Source organism: Pelodiscus sinensis, chromosome 8, assembly GCF_052426305.1.
Source record: "Pelodiscus sinensis isolate ZL-2025 chromosome 8, ASM5242630v1, whole genome shotgun sequence".
NCBI lineage: Eukaryota > Metazoa > Chordata > Testudines > Trionychidae > Pelodiscus > Pelodiscus sinensis.
Window position 1 is genome coordinate 72,311,465 of NC_143059.1, and position 13,693 is coordinate 72,325,157.

General features: G+C 61.4%; 1 protein-coding gene and 1 long non-coding RNA gene across 3 annotated transcripts in view; one reads left to right on the top strand and one right to left on the bottom strand.

The window, feature by feature from the left end:
- The window catches only part of LOC112545429 (uncharacterized), a 77,275-nt gene extending 64,601 nt beyond the window's left edge, over window positions 1-12,674 (bottom strand). The window contains exon 1 of the long non-coding RNA XR_012905742.2: window positions 12,543-12,674. This is a non-coding gene — a long non-coding RNA (uncharacterized LOC112545429). The remainder of the gene's footprint in view (window positions 1-12,542) is intronic.
- SEMA4G (semaphorin 4G) overlaps window positions 1-13,693 on the top strand; it is an 80,681-nt gene that overhangs the window by 30,430 nt on the left and 36,558 nt on the right. The window contains exon 1 of one of the 2 annotated variants that reach the window (XM_075935593.2): window positions 4,476-4,706. The exons of the other annotated variant lie outside the window; for it this stretch is intronic. The gene's annotated coding sequence lies outside the window, so the exon portion shown is untranslated. Of the gene's footprint in view, window positions 1-4,475; window positions 4,707-13,693 lie in introns of those variants that run through there. 2 annotated transcript variants of the gene reach the window in all.

The following is a 13,693-nucleotide window of genomic DNA, read 5'->3' on the forward strand; positions in this document are numbered from 1 at the left end:
TCAGTCGGGGAGAGCCTGGTGCACCCTTGGGTGCAGACAGCAGGGGGGGCAGGTACTCGTCCCAGTCCTGTGGGTGCCGGTGTATAAAGGCCTCCAGCATCTGCTTCAGGGTCCCCTGGAACGTCCCCACCAGCCCGTTGGACCGGGAGCGAGACTCTGGGGCCCAGGTGAGCTGGCCCCATGCTTCTCCCACAGGCACCGAAGCAGGGCCGACATGAAGCCACCGTGCCTGTCTCGCTAGAGGGCAGAGCCACGGCCTCAGGGCAGATCCACCGCTACCAGGATGTATTGTTTTCCCGTCTGGGTCGCCTGGCCGATAGGCCCCACTAGATCTATTAGGGGCTCTTGTACATTTCAAAAGCAGAGAGCGCAGGGCCGGGGGGGGGGGGAATCCCCCGCTCACCCCCCGCTCACCCCCCGCTCACCCCCCGCTCACCCCCCGCTCCCACAGCACACCCTGCTCTTGCTACATTTCAAAGGCGGAAGTTCCACCAGATCCCTGCTCCCCCCCCTGCCCATGGAGACAGTGCTGGGGGGGAACATGCTTTTCAGCCAGCTTCCCCCCCCCCGGCTCCTGCTCCTGCCCTTGCTGTCCCTCTGACAGAAGCAGTAAGGAGCAGGGAAAGTGACTAGTCAAGTCAACTATCCAATAAGCATTTGCTCGGATAGTCACTGAGCGTTAGTCTCCGATTCGTTGTCTTGCAACGTTTTTCCTGTTACAGACTCACACGGATCCCCCACGGAAACTTCCAAGGGCCGGTGAGCTCTGAGCTTGGGACAGCAAGTTGCCGTCCCTCCCCGGCTCCTACAGAACCGACCCCCCCTGCTTCCCGTGGGTGTGACATGCCAGGCTGCCGGAGCCGGGGGCACTTCCTTGTCCCCGCGCTGCAGGGGACGCTTGCTTTGCACGCACTCTGCCGTGGGACTCGGCTCCTTGGCAGCGGACCAGGGTTTTCTTTCTCTCCGCTGCCTGGGAGGGAAGGCGCTGGGGCAGGACAGGGCCCGGGATGAGTTAACCTCCCCGGCTTGCCAAAAAGAACAATTCAGTTCCTCTCCCTCTCTCCGCCGGGTAAAAAATTAACCAGCTTTTACAGCTAATTGGACGATTGTCCTTCAAGACAAAAAGCTGCCCCTTGATCGCAGGCAAAGGCGTGCCAGGAAGGAGGTGTAATTACTGCGCTGGAAAACCACCGAAGGCCTCCCGAAGCCGACCCCTTCCTGGGGGACACGGGCACAAACACGCCTCCGGGCCGGCCTGCTGCCAGGTTTGGCCGTGCGCCCTGCCAGCTTTCTGGAGAAACAAAGCTCAGAGCTTATTTATTTGGGGAAGGCAAGCTGTGCCCGCCTGCTTGTAGCCAAGCAAGGGGCGTGATTTGTATCGATCTGGTTTCCGTCTGGTGTGCGGAGGAGAAATAGACCGAACGTTTACCAGCCCGGATGGACAGTTTTCTCGCTTGCCTTTTATGGGCTGGGGGGGAGGGGCGCGCCACTGGCCCCAGATCAGTGATTTCGTGCTCTTGCGTTTACTCGAGGCACCGGTCACGCTTCAAAGCAGCGCACAGGGCTGGGAAACTGGAGCAGGGGTGGCCGATGCGCTAGGCAGGGGAAGGCTTTGCCTTTCCAAGCTGCCAGCCTGGCCCCGCCCAGACTCCGCCCCCAGAATACCTACTGTAGGTGTCGGGGGGGGGGGGGGGAGGGGAGGAAGTGTTGCTGCTCCCAGTGCCCCGTGGGGCTGGGGGCGGGGCTTGCTCCCATGGGGCAGGGCTTGGACAGAAGGGGCGGGGCTGAGCATGGGATCTCCTCCCATGAGCAGCAGACCTGGGATCTGTCGGTTGCGTGCCTAAAGCCGGCTAGCAGAGCACTTGGGCATTGCAACTCCCCAGCAGCCAGTCACACCGTGCGCCCATCCAGTTGGGCCCCTGGTGACATTCCTCCCGCCCTGCCCAGACCTCAGGCGCTGCTGGGAGCACGCCAAGGCGAGCTGCTCTGGATCCCTCGGGGGCAGTCCACTGTCCAAAGAACGCTGCAATGAACAGCCGTACTGCCTCAGCACAAAGTCGGGGTGTCCCTCGAGGGTTCCTTGCACCGCTGCTCTGGGGAGGCCTTCATTTGGGTCCATCCCAGCGCTAGCTCCTCCAGGAAAGCGCGAGAGAAGGAAGCTGTGAGCGAAGCCACGAGCCCAGAGACGTAGATTCCACGGCCAGCAGGCACACTAGGATCCAATTCTGTCTGTCCGAGAAGTGCCCCAAAAGAATTCCCAGAGCAGATCGGTCAGAAAAACAGCCCCACCTGGATTTAAAAGTGGGCCGAGAGGGAGAATCCGCTGAGACCCTTGGGGAATGTTCCACGGATGAATTCTCACCGTGAAAAATGTTCCCTACGTGTCCAGTCTCTGGTGACGAGCCAGGGTGGGGCAGCTGCATGCGTCTCTGGTGGCCACATCTCGAAACCGATAGATTAGATTTGGAAAATGTACAGAGACGGGCAGGAGAAGGGATTAGGGGGATGGAATAACTTCCAGAGGAGGACAGATTAATAAGTCTGGAATTGTTCATCTTAAAAGAGAGAGGACTAAGGGGAGATGATAGAGGGCTGGAAAATCAGGATTGGTTCAGAGAAAGTGAGTCTGGAAGTGGCGAGGAGTCCTGTGGCACCTTATAGACTAACTGAAGTGTTAGAGCATAAGCTTTCGTGGGCAGAGACCCACTTCGTCAGATGCCTGACACTGATACTTGAGTCTGGAAGTGTTATTTACCCCTTCCCATAACACACGAACCAGGGTCACCTGATGAAATGACTAGACAGCAAGTTTAAAATACATGACAGAAAGTGCTACTTCACACAACGTATAGTTAACCCGTGGAACTCCTTGCCAGGGGATGTTGTGAGGTCAAAATTATATAACTGGGTTTGCGAAAGGGTTGGATCAGTTCATGGAGGATAGGTCCATCAGTGGCGATTCACGTTGGTCAAGGACACAGCTCCATGCTGAGAGAGACTCTGAGCCTTTGGCTGTGTGAAGCTGATGGCGGACAGCAGGGGATGGATCGCTCAGATTCATCTCTCTGAAGCAGCTGGCATTGGCCACTCTTGGAAGACAGGATCCTGGCTAGGTGGCCTTTTGGTCTGGCCTTGGATGACTGTTATGTCCTGCCGTGGGCACTGACTTATATACTGCCTGATCCCTGTTGTCTTATCTCTGGAGCATCTTAAGCATCCAGGGATTTGTTTAAAAACCGAGACTTTTGGCGAGTTTCTAACTCCGGCCGCCTGTCGGGGGGGGGGGGGGGGTCTATGGACGCGAATGGGCGTGAGCCACCCGGAAAGCTGCTGGCGTGCGTGGCCCAGTATCGGCTCCACTAATCAGCAGGGCTGATTTCCAAACAGTGGCTTGCAGGGTGGAGGCTCTGTGTGTCCTTTTATCAGTCTCCCACGCCGGGCAGTTCTCCGTTTCCTGTGCTGCACCCACCGGCGCAAACACATCGCTGTAAAACCGAAAGGCAGCCGTTGTGGGGTAGGGTGGGGAGGGGAGACTGGCCACAGTGTGCGTGTTTCAGGCAGGGTGCAAAGCTAAATGGCGGTTACAAGCCGTAAGTACACGGCACTGAACGGGGAACGGATCCCGCCGGGGCAGGTCAGCGGGGCACCTTTCTGCGCCCAGGAAAACAAACCCCTCCATTTCTCTGCGGGCTGCGCAGCTCTTAGAAGGACTTGGTGGGAAAGGGACTTCAGAGGGGGATCTTCGGGCAGTTTGTTGCGAGGGGAACCGTGACGGCTGCATTTGATACCCTCACGCAGAGCTGGGGGGGAAGGCTGTGTAGTGGGTGCACAACAGCATGGGGGAAAGTGCCAAGGCTGAAGGTTTTGTCGCCAGCTACCGGCCTGTGGGACCAGATGCCTGCGGGGGGGGGGGGCGGGGGGGGAGAGGGGGCCCAACGAGTTATGGCTCTGTAGGGTTGCTAGATAGTTTCACAAAAAATGCTGAACATGGCAGGGAGAAATTGAGAAAAAAAAAAAAGACCAAAATCGTTGAGCAAAAAAGAGGGGAGAAATGGGAGATCAAAGTTGTTGAGCAAAAAAAAAAAAACCAGGAAAAAAAAGTCACTGCACCTTTAAATCTCCATGCTCCCCCCTCCCCCCCCACATGCAGCAATGGAAGAATGTCCCAAGTGGCCTTCCATCCAAGAACAACAAAAAATACTTTTTGGACATTTTACGCATCTGGTATTTTCTGGGTTTTTTTTACCGGACAGGAGCCGCAAATACCAGACTGTCCGGGCCAATACCGGACACCTGGCTCCCCCTTGAGTCTCCCAAGGCCCCGAGTGCCCACGTCCGACCCCAGGGTGCAGCAAGAATTCGGCACCTCCCGCACTCTCGGGCCACAGGCTCGTGACCCCCGATCCAGCCCGCTTACGCATGGGAGCACTCCGGATGGGGGCAGGGAAGGCATGTAAGGCCACGCTGTGCTCCGAGGCTGTGAAATAAATGCTCCGTTGAACCAATCCTTAAAAAAGGCCTTGCCACTCGAGCGTGGACTGTCCCCGGGACTTCCCCCGCCCTGGCGGGCTGCTGGCTCCTGTCGGTGCTTCCGGCTCAGCCCTTATCTCGGTACAGTGGGGGAGGCCGGCTTTCCAGAGGCCTGTTTCCTGTGTCTGACTCGGATCCCAACGTAGCTGCTACAAACACCTTCCTGCTTTGCGGAGGTGAGTACCCCCAGTCGCCCTGGCCCGAGGATTTGCCCCTGGCGCGCCTCGTGGAAGCTTCTCCTGGGTCTCTGGAGGGGGGGCAGCCAGAGACCGGCTCTCTGGGGGCTGGGGAGTGAGGGGTGGGACGGGGAGAGAGGAGAACAGGCAGTAGCTAGCGTGGCCGGCGTCACAGAAGTGATGGAAGTTGGGGCTGAATCGACACACGAGCTGCCACTAAAGGGTATGGGCGGGGGCAGCCACAGGCAGACGCTGTGTCGGGCAGACCAGCAAGGAGTCTCTGGCTGTGCTGTCCCCTCTGCATTCTGGGTATTTCCATGGCCCCAGGCCTGCCGGCCAGTGTTCCCTCTAATTTTTTCCAGCCATGTGCGGGATACATTTTGTTATATGCACCGAGGCAGGGGCAGATGTGCACCACCGGAGAGACACATGCTGCCAGCTGTGAGCAGCTGTGAAGGTTCTGCTGTGTCCGTGGGCAGCATTTGAAACTCCCCTGAGTGGCTGCCTGAGCCTCCAGGGAACACTGCTGCCAAAGAGGAGGGCATAGGGGGCAGATGCCCCAGAGCCTGGCGATTTAGCAGTGGCAGCGGCCGGAGCCCCGGGGTCTGTAAATCCTCACTCAAGCACCGTCTGGCACACTCCAGGTAGCAGTAAGGGCAGGAGAGGATGCGCCATGCTCTGGGCAGCATAGAGCGTTGGATGTCTTTGGCCCCGCCCCTTCTGCCTTTGGCCCCGCCCCTTCTGCCTTTGGCCCCGCCCCTTCAGGTGCATGGAGCTCCGCCCCCTCCAGTTTCCCAGTGGCTCATGGAGGCTGTCGCCAGCCCAAGTGTCCGTATCTGCTGTCTCACAAGCGGGTGGGTTCGAGGCAAGTTCTCTTGGGAGCCGGTCGAAGCGTTTTTTCCTGGGGCCGCCCCAGGCCCTGTGCTTTTGGGTCTCCACAGCGAGCCCCTGAGCCGGCCTGTGGACAGGAGAGACTGGGGAATTATGGGAGCCTGGCGCGGCGGCAGGAGCTGGACCAACCCGGCAGCTGGCTCTGTCCTGCCACGCCGCCCTCCCGCCTGCGGCGCCCCGCTTCCCAGCCGCGGCAGAAAGCAGTATGCCCCCAGTGGCATAACGCATCGGTCACCGAAAGTCCCTGGACGAGGGACCCTGCTGGGCCGAGCCGGCTCGGTGATCCCGGGGCCGGGGGGCGCTGGCAGGGCAGGACAGAGGAGCGCTCAAAACACCCAGCCCCCCGGAGTTTTCCTCCACGCTCTTCACCTCCAAACTGCCCCTTTCGGCTCCCGGTTTGCGGGGCAGGCTGGCCCCGCAGCTGGGATCCGGGAGGGTCCCGTTACTGGAGCGAGAGCTGAAACGCCGAGCCGAAATGCGCAAGCCCGTTCTCGCCCGTCATGTCTCGCCTTGACCTGCGGCGGAGTCAGCGAGGCCCGGGCGCCCTCTGTAATGTGGGAGGGAGACTGATCTCCTCTGTGCTTGGGGGAGGGGACGGAACAGGCTTCGTTAGCAAATGGAGGGGGCTTCCCCCAAGAGAGGGCTCGAGCTGACCCTCGAGGAGGCGTGAGCAAAACTGTACAGAAATGTTACAGCTGCTGAAAGAATCCACTTTGCTCTTGATTAGCTCCATCAGGGATTTAGTTCATAGGCACGCACAGAACAAGTCCGGCCCCGGCGGGAGAGGGGCTAGCAGCTCTTTCCTTCCCCTCCTTTCCCCTGCCACCCCTTTCACTCCTGCCTTGGCGGTGTGCCCCAGCCCCTGGTGGGATATCAGAACAGCCTCCGTGGTGCGCACTGAACAGCCAAGCAAAGGAGATATGGCCCTGGCCGCTCTCCTGGCTGGTGCCCCCTGCTGGCGCTATCCCGGTCGGCCACATTCTGAGCGTGCGAGTGAGTTTTCAGTCTTGGGGAGACACGCTGCCGTGTTGAGTTTTGGGTTAGGGGAGGCTTCAGTCTTGGGGAGAGAGGTCGCTGCCCAAAGGAGCATCTCAGAGCTGCTGTTGGGCTGACATTCCTGGAAGAAGGGCTGGCTGTCCACGCTCTGGTCTGTCGCCAGGCCCGAAATCCCCTGTAGCCTTTTTAGAGTTCGTTTGTTCTCTGTCTCAAATCTGATGAAATATTTGCCCTAGGGAAGCTGTCTGCAGCAGACATGTTTGAACAGTGTTCAAAAGGGCTGGCTGTGTGTGAGCGAGTGTGCATGTGTGTGTGTGTGCGTGTAAAAATTCTAAGCAAACAAATGCACCTTAGGAGTTGCTTCATCTCTTCAGAGTTCTTGGCCTAGCTCTCCTGTTCTCATTAGTCCCTTTTAACGTGAGCAGGCGGCTTCTGTGGGGCCGGCTCTTGCGGGGCCGGGAGTGGAAGCAAACGGCTGAGAGGAGAAGAGGGTTTTCTTCGTTCCGTGCAGAAACGCGGGAAGAGGCGTCGGATTTAGGCTTTGGTTAATGGCCTTTCCCGCCAGCCTCCCCGGAGTCTGGACTGTGCTGTCGGCCTCAAGGATTTGGGGGTAAATGACAAAGCTAGCCAGGGACTGGCTTTCTCCGCTCGATATTCTGCTGTCTGTTCTCCCCTGCCACCAAAGAGCGGAAGGAAGTGGGGGGACGGGATGGGGGAGACGCTCCGGGAGCGTGTTCTGAGCTGCTGGCTGCAAACGCAGAACGAAACTGGGCAAAGAACGACTCTTTTCCTAGACGGGCACAGGGAGGCTTTCCCATCATTCACTGCTGATCACAACCTGCCCCTGGAGGTAGCTTCTTTGCTCGTGACTCTCTTCCTCAGGCTCCGATGGAACTCTGTGCTCTCCTGTTAGCGCTTACACTGTGCTATCTCGTTCCTTCAGACCGTGGGTTTCCAGGGCTGGGCCCGCCGGGTTGGAGACAGGCTGGTGTTTGCAAGCACAAACACATTGTTAGAGGGAACAGCCTGGGTGCTTTCCCTGTGGTGCTTTCTGCCGCAGCGTGACAGGGAGAGGCCAGTCCGGCCCTCGGTTACATGCGGGCACCGGGACCAAAGAGCCATTGCAAATACTTAACCCTAGCGCCGTGCTTCTAGTGAGCTGGCCGTGCACATGGGTGGAAATAGTGAGTTCACGAGGGTCGGGTATTTCTTCCCTCGCTTGCTATTTGGGGAGATGCTGCTTAATGGGGAGCTGAGAGCTGGGACAGCCCTACCCAGAGTCCCGCCCTTCTCCGGTGCATGAGGCCAGCCCCTCCGACACCAGCATCTATGAGCTGTGTCTCTGAGGGTGCTGGTGGCCCTTGGAGACTCACGCCGCCGCTCGGCGGCTCAGATCTGCACCCGCATACCGCGTCGCTCGGGGGGCTTCTCGCTCCGTCTGCCGTGGGAGCAAAGGGCGGGGAAGTCCGTCGTCCCACAGGTGCAGGGAGGGAGCGCGGCTGAATGGTGAGAGCTGGCGGCCACGCTAGGATGGCTGGGTCCCTTCCTGATTTTCTCCCACTCTCCCTATGACCTGGTCCGTGCTGCTCCAAACTGGATCGAATGGCCAGCTCGCCGGGGCGTGACGCCGGGCCCATGTTTGCGACGCGCCTCCAGCCCCCGGCAGACGTGGGCATCAGAGTGTGGCTGCAAAGGAGCTGGAAAAGCCAGGGCCTCCTTGGGGGCTCCCTGCCCGCTCTTCCGGGAGATTTCCCCTCCCAACATGACTTGGTGTCCTTTTCATGCACTCTCCCATTCAGCTCTCCAGGGTGGCTTTACCGTCGCCACCGGGAGATGGGCCCTGCTGCCCCCGGCGGTGCCGAAAGGCAAATCGATGTGGTTTGCCGCTTCGCGGGCCGAAACAAGCAGCGGTGGGCTTGATGCCACAGGGCAAACGCTGGGTAAGTGCCCGGCCCGACCCGCGTGGCTCTGACGATGGAACGGGCCGAGGTGGGGCTGGATCATCTTGGCCAGAGCTAATCGGGCTTAGACTTTGCACCCATCTCTCCGGCTGGAACCGGCCCTATCGCAGCTTGCGGGCGAGGACTACTGAGTCACTACGGGTCCTTCCCTCCCCAGGCGTCTCCCTTAGCACTTTGATCCCACGGTGGCATCCCCCGCCCTGCCCCCACCTGCCTTGGTGAAAGAGCTTGTCGGGCACTGGGTCGCCCTCGGCTAGTCGGCCAGGCCGGGCAGTCACGGCGGGAAGGACTGTGCCAGGGAGAGGTGGGACAGGCGGAAGAGCCCCTAAACGTTGGGGGGGGGGACCCTGTAACCTCACGCTGGGCCTCCTGTAGCTGGGGGATCCTCGGAGGCTCAGTGAAGGTCACCGGGCACCTCCCATGCCAGCCGATTTGAGGTGGGGCATGGTCAGACGCCGGGGTGGTTCTGCTGCGGGCTGACGCCGTCGCCAGGGAGTTTCCTCCGGCGGCCCCTCGTGGAGTAGGGCCCAGCCCCACAGCCAGGCCCCACACGTCGGCACAGAGGTGGGGGGAGCGTTGCACCAGCCCTCAGGCCGTGGCCCCGACTGGGGGGGGGGAATTCAGGGGAGCATGAGGGCCTGGACCAGCCCCCATGGAGAGCATGAGGGAGCGCCATGCCCCCAGCCCCGCTCTGGCCCCCCAGCCCCACTCGGCCCCCCCAGCCCTGCCCCCCAACTCCACTCTGCCCTCAGCCCTGCTCCACCCCCAGTCCTGCTCTGCCTCCAGGCCCGGGCCAGCCCATGTCAGGGGGTCGGGGGTCGGGGAGGGACCCCCCGGCTCCGTCTGCCCCTGCGCTCTGCAGCTGGCAGACCCTGGCTGAGCCGCGGTGGCTGGGCGGGAGGTGCAGACGGACGCTGTTACTATAAGGGGGGGCCCAGCTGGAAGAGTTTGCGCCCCACTGGCCCAGGGCTTGCAGGTGGCAGCCTGGCTGGGGTGGCTGCGCCTGGAAGCGTCGCAGAGGAATAAGGATCTTGTGGGAGCCTGGCGGGGCCTGTGGGCTGGGCCAGACCCGACCTTGGTTGGCCAGGGGTGAAACACCCGCCCGGTGCCCTCTCGGCCGGGCGTGGCCTCGGGTTTGTGACGCGTCTCGAGCCCTGAGCGCGCCCGGCAACAGGTCCTGTCGCCCTGGCTACCGTTAGACCAGCTGGATTTCCCGGCGGCAGCCGGTCCGCACGTTACATCGTGTGGGGCAAAGTCGTTCTCCTCCTCCAGCCGTCTCTGCGGACACCTGCGCCGGTTTGCCCTTCTGCGTCGCTCAGCTCCTCCTTTGGGGGTGGAACCGATCTTCCGGGGGCGGCCAGGAAATGGCTGAATGGGTGTCCCCCTCCCTCTGCAACGCAGGGTATTCGGCACGGCCGGAGGCGATGGGATTCGCTGGACCGGCTGACACTGTTGGCACATTACCTGGTGTGTTGGCCGGAATTTCTCCCTCCTGGCCTGGAATCCGAGGCTGATGCCGGATCTCCAGGCAACTTATTCAAGCGCAGCTGAAATCTAGTGGAATGACGGTGGGAAATTGGTTCCCCCTAGAAACAACTCGGCTCAGATGCCAAATCGCTCCTGGATTCTCCCGCCGCTCTCCTTTTATTTCCGGCTCCTTTTGTGGCCACGGCTTGAAACTTCCTCACCGGAAGCCCCTCGCCCGCCCCAGTCTCCCCGCTGTGACTTACAGCTTCAGAGCCCCCCCCTTCCCTGTTCCATCTCAGCACAACCCTGCGGCTGAAAGCCCGGAGCACGGCCCTGTCAAAGCTGAAAACATCACGCGGGGTCCAGGAGAAGAGACGAGCTCCCCTTCCCTCGCCTTGTGCAATTGCAAAATGAAGCATGAGTCCGGCTCTGCACGAAAGCGCTGTCACTGCGAACAGATGCTGCCGCCCGAAAGCCGGCGTCCAATTCCCTGGGGCGGCAGGAGGGGGTAGGGAAATGGAAAACATCTGGATCGTTTACATCCCTTCCCCATGTGCTTGGGTTTGTTCCGGTGCTTTTCTCTGCCGGACGAGGCCGGCCCCTGGCGGTATTCGCTGCGCCCGTCTGGAGAGGAGCTGTTGGGGAGGTCTACGCCACCGCATTACCTCGGTGTTGCCATGCTGTGAAAAACCCACCCCCTGCGCGACTTGGGGACGCTGACCTAAGTGCCGGTGTAGACACTGGTACACAGCTGGAGAGCTGCTCCCGCCGACAGCCGGCGCCTGGTGGGAGGTTAGTTACACCAACCGGAGAGCTGTTCCTGCCCACACAGCCGGCGCCTGGCGGGAGGTTAGTTACACCAACCGGAGAGCTGTTCCTGCCCACACAGCCGGCGCCTGGCGGGAGGTTAGTTACACCGACTGGAGAGCTGTTCCTGCCCACACAGCCGGCGCCTGATGGGAGTTTAGTTACACCAACCGGAGAGCTGTTCCTGCCCACACAGCCGGCGCCTGGCGGGAGGTTAGTTACACCGACTGGAGAGCTGTTCCTGCCCACACAGCCGGCGCCTGGCGGGAGGTTAGTTACACCGACTGGAGAGCTGTTCCTGCCCACACAGCCGGCGCCTGGCGGGAGGTTAGTTACACCGACCGGAGAACTGTTCCTGCCCACGCAGCCGGCGCCTGGCGGGAGGTTAGTTACACCGACTGGAGAGCTGTTCCTGCCCACACAGCCGGCGCCTGGCGGGAGGTTAGTTACACCGACTGGAGAGCTGTTCCTGCCCACACAGCCGGCGCCTGGCGGGAGGTTAGTTACACCGACTGGAGAGCTGTTCCTGCCCACACAGCCGGCGCCTGGCGGGAGGTTAGTTACACCGACTGGAGAGCTGTTCCTGCCCACACAGCCGGCGCCTGGCGGGAGGTTAGTTACACCGACCGGAGAGCTGTTCCTGCCCACACAGCCGGCGCCTGGTGGGAGGTTAGTTACACCGACCGGAGAACTGTTCCTGCCCACGCAGCCGGCTCCTGGCGGGAGGTTAGTTACACCGATGGTAGAGCTGTTCCTGCCCACACAGCCGGCGCCTGGACGGAGTTTAGTTACAATGACTGGAGAGCTGTTCCTGCCCACGCAGCCGGCGCCTGGCGGGTGGTTAGTTACACCGATGGTAGAGCTGCTCTCGCCGACATGAAGCATCTGCCCTAACACGCTCCGGCCGGGCTGACGGAAGCTGGAAGACCAGCCCTGCCGGAGGGTCTGTGCACTGCGGTCGGGAGATGTGGCCCAGCACGTATCGACCTAGCGGAGCTGCCCAGCACAAAGCTGTCTTGAGGAGCGACCGTGGTGACCCCACGGCCGCCTGGGTGGCAGCACAGGCCAGGCCCGGCGCCCCGGGCCCTCGAGAGGCTGGTCCGTGCCACCCATGCTGCCGCGGCTTCCCTAACCCACAGCTCGTTTGGCCGTGCCGGCTTGTGTCGCCAAGGCGACGTGCCCCAGCTGGGGCCTGGAGGTGACCTGATGGGGGTGCCCCTGGGAATGGAGCCTTCTCCGTGCCGTACGGGACATGCACGGCAGCTCCTCTCTTGTTCCGGAGCAGACGGAGCACGGGAGGCCTGTGGAAACACACCTCCGTGGGCGGTTGGTGAAGGCAGGGCGGGGCCAACTCCAACCCCGCCCCTTCTGCTAAGGCCCCGCCCCCAGAATGCCTCCGCCCCCCCCAGAATACCTACAGTTGGCGTTCTGGGGGCAGAGTGTGGGCGGGGCTATGCCTGGCGGCTTGGGAAGGCAAAGCCTTCCCCTGCCTTACGTACCGGATGCCCACGAGCACCTTCCTTCCCCGAAAAACCCTCCCCTCCGATCCAGGTCAGCCACAAGGCTGCGGGCCCAGAGCGCCGAGCGGACCGTGACTAAGGAAGCCAGCAGAGAGGCACCCAGCTGAGAGCTCAGATCTCTGCCGTGGCGTCGTTCTGTCTGTCTGCTCCGTGCACGGAGCTGGCGCACACATCGGCAGGGATCGCTTCCCTACCTCCTTTGCCGTTGAGCTCCCTGTGCCAGCGCTCGGCCTGCCCTCCGACTTGCTTCCTTCTTAGGCAAAAGGCCCCGGGGCACGATCTGTGTTTGGGAGGAAGGGGGGGGGAGGGATGTTTTTCCCGTTGATTTCGTTTTCAGAGCCAGCAATTCCCTCCTCTCCCCTCAGCTCTGCCACATGACGAAGCTCAATTGTTTCTCCTCCGCCAGCCACTTCGCACAGATCCGATGAGCAAAAAATGGCCTGAAGGGAGGAAAAGCTGAGGCCAGACTTAGAGGGCGAGTCTCTGCGCCCCGGCCAGCCGGCCAGCGCCCCTGGGGAAGCGGGCAGTGGCACCGCGGCGGCAGATCAAAGCCGGTGGGATTTCAAGGGCAAGGGAACAGTATTGCAAAAGGCCGATACTCAGAGGTCTTGCCCCACTGCCCCCACTTCCCCCCAGCTCCCATGGGGCATTGGGGGCGAGCAAGGACTGCGGGAGCAGAGGCTGCGCTCCGTGGAGTCGGGACCCGAAGGGCAGCCAGAGTTCCTCTAACGACCCTGCCCTCACCGGAACTGACCGACCCCTTCCCTAAACCCCCGGGCCACAGGAGATAGCGGCTTCGGGGCTTTTCCCCGCACGCCGCTGCCTCGTGCAGCGTTTCTAGCTGCCCCCCTCCGCAGTCGAGGGGAGGGGAGGGGAACGGAGCCCCGGGGGGAGTAGCCCAAGGAACGCCCTGGCCCAGGCTGCGTGGGCAGTGGCCCGGACCCCGGCACGGGGGCGCTCTTGTAGTCGCCTCTCCTTGGACAAACTGGTGTTTGGGCTGGTGCAGCTGCCGGCAAATCTCCGCCATCACTAGCCGGGCGGCTCCCACAGGCAGCCGCAGCCTGGGGGGTCGGTCAGGCGGGCCAGGGCCAGCTGAGTAAGCAGGGGCAGCGGGCCTCTGAAGGCAAGGGGCTGTGTGTGTGCGCGTGTGTCTGTATCTTTGTGTGTGTCTGTTTGTCTGTGTCTCTCTGTATCCCTGTGTGTGTCTGTGTGTGTGTGTGTCTGTGTGTGCATTTGTCTGTCTGTATCCCTATGTGTGTGTGTCTGTGCCTCTGTGTGCATTTGTCTGTGTGTGTGTGTGTGCGTGCGCATTTGTCTGTATCCCTGTGTGTGTGTGTGTGCCTCT